The sequence below is a fragment of the Vicugna pacos genome, unplaced genomic scaffold (genome assembly GCF_048564905.1).
Source record: "Vicugna pacos unplaced genomic scaffold, VicPac4 scaffold_5, whole genome shotgun sequence".
NCBI classification, from domain to species: Eukaryota; Metazoa; Chordata; class Mammalia; order Artiodactyla; family Camelidae; genus Vicugna; species Vicugna pacos.
The window spans coordinates 558,399-560,898 of record NW_027328726.1 but is presented as its reverse complement, the minus strand read 5'-3'; the positions used below and the strand labels follow the sequence as shown (position 1 = coordinate 560,898).

Genomic DNA, 2,500 nt, shown 5'->3' with positions numbered 1-2,500 from the left:
GGAAGAGGGCTACGCGCGAGGCGCCGAACCACGGTCGACCGCCCGGTCCCCCTCCCTCCCTCCCTCCCTCTCAACCGACCCCACCCGCCCACGGACGCCCAAACACGGGGTTCGGGCGGGCGGGCGGGCGGCCGGCCGGCCGGAAGGAAGAAGGGAGGCGGACGGGACGGGACGGGAGCACGAGCCGGCGACGTGGCACGGGACGGGCGGGCGGCGGCGAGAGGGGAAGGCGCGCGCGACGCCGGGCCCAGGCCGGAGGCATCGTCGTGCCGGGGAGGAGGGGAGAGGGGGCGGCGGCGGCGGCGGCGGCGGCGGCCGTCGGTCGGGAGGCGGGCGGGTCGGGAGGAACCCGGCGGCCGCCCCGCGGCGACCGTCGGGGCCCCTTCCCCCACCACGCGACGCCAACCGCCCCGGCGCGAGCCGCCCCGCTCCGCTCCGCTCCCACCCGTCCTCCGCACGGCCACGAGACGTCCCCGACGGGCGACGGACGCCCGGCGGCGCCCCCCCCACCCCGACGAACGCCACCCCGAGGGCCCAGGGGCACGAAGCGCGGCCGCGGCCGCAGCCCGGGGGAAAGCGCGCAGCGGCGAGCGACGCCGCGGCGTCCCGCGGGTCGCCGCCGGGGCACGCATCCCCGGGGCGCGGCCGCGCGCGCGCCTCGGCCACGGCGAGAGCCGCCCGTCCCGACGGGGCGAGGCGGGGGCCGCGGGGGCGCGCGGCAGGGGGGTGGGGGGCGGCGCGGCCCGGAGGCCCAAACCGCCCCCACCCACACCCCGGCACCACCGCGACACACCCGGGGACGCGCCCCAGAGACCGCTTGCGGCGCGAGGGGGGCTCCCGGTGGGACCGCGGCGGCCACGGCCACGGCCATGGCCACGGCCACGCGCGAGCTCCCCCCCCATCTTTTTTCTCCCTTCCCTTTCGCGGGCGGCACCTCCCGGGCCTCGACGCCGCCTGCCGCCGCCTGCCGGCCGCCCGCCGCCGCCCGCACCCTCCCGGGCGCGGGGGCGGGGTCGGCCGCAGGAGGGACAGACGGCGCGAGGGCAGAGGCACCGTGTCTGCACTTAGGGGGACGGAGGGCACCGCGGCCCTGCGAGGAAACCCCCAGCCGCGCGACCCCCCCCACGGGCACACACCCGGGGGGGCCGCGATTGATCGTCAAGCGACGCTCAGACAGGCGTAGCCCCGGGAGGAACCCGGGGCCGCAAGTGCGTTCGAAGTGTCGATGATCAATGTGTCCTGCAATTCACATTAATTCTCGCAGCTAGCTGCGTTCTTCATCGACGCACGAGCCGAGTGATCCACCGCTAAGAGTCGTACGAGAATTTGGTTCTGCCTTTGGTTCTGTGGCACGGCACGTCTCCCGCCCACCACACCCCGGGAGGGTGAGGTGGGGGGTCGCCTCGGGCCGGCCGAGTCAGAGAGAAATCAGACCGGAGGGTCGGGAAGGTTTCACAACGGGGCGCAGCCGGCACCGACACGGCGCGTGCCGGCTCGGACACCCCACAGGCGCCCGGGGGTTCCCGCCTCCCGCAGGGACGCGGGGGGCGCACCAACTCACGCGGCCACCGACCGTCCCGACGGGCCGCCGGGCGGGCGAGGCCCCACCCGACGGCCGCGGCGGCGGCGGCGGCAGCGAGCGACGTGGTGCGGCGCCTCGGCCCAGGGGAGGCGGAGCCTGGGGGACGACGAGGGACGGACCTCCCAAGTCCCCACGGGCCCGACCGCCCCGACCCCAAGGCGGACGGGCGACTCCCCCCTAAGGGTCTTTAAACCTCCGCGCCGGGACGCGCTAGGTACCTGGAGAGGGCGAGGCGGGCGAGGGAGGCGTGGACGGCACGGACCCCCCCACCCGGAGCCCCAAACGTCGGCCACCGCCCCGACGCCGACCGCCACACTCCAGCCACGGCCGGCGGTCCTCGCCGCCGCGGGCCCTCGACACGGGGCCACACCGTGCACCGGCCGGCCACCGCCCCCCGCCACCACCGAGTCCCACCGCCACCGCCAACGCCAACGCGTGCCGACGGCAACCTAACCCCACTCCCCACGAGGCCGGGCAGAGAGGGCCCTCCCCCCGCGTCCAGACAGACCGCACGCCCTCCTTCCCACCTCCACCCCCAACCCCCCCAAGGCCCGGCAGGACCCCCAACCCGCACCCGCAGTTCCCGGGGTCCCCTTCTCGTCACGGGGGACGAGGGGGGCCCACGACGGGACGCGGGGCGCAAGCGGGCGGGGCGCCTTGGGCGTGTGTGGGGCGGGAAGCGGGAGGCGAGAGGCGAGAGGCGGCCGGACGGGGAAAAGAGGCCCGAAGCTCGCTCGGGTGGCGTGGGGGAAAGGCGAGAGGCACGTGGCAAGGCGGGGCGGCGGGATCGGAGGAGCAAGAGGGCCGACGACCGACCCGGGGGAACCGGCCCAGGGCGAGCAGCGGGAGGCGGCCACGGCCGGGAGGAGCGGCCGGCGCCGGGAGAGACGAGGGCGCGGCATGGGGAGGGGGGGCGGG

At 77.7% G+C, this 2,500-nt stretch overlaps 1 non-coding gene across 1 annotated transcript; it reads right to left on the bottom strand.

Moving 5' to 3' along the window:
* Positions 1 to 1,163: 1,163 nt before the first annotated feature.
* Positions 1,164 to 1,316, bottom strand: LOC140692421 (5.8S ribosomal RNA). Its single transcript, XR_012067993.1, has one exon. It is a non-coding gene; the product is annotated as a 5.8S ribosomal RNA (ribosomal RNA).
* Between the last annotated feature and the right edge of the window lie 1,184 nt (positions 1,317 to 2,500).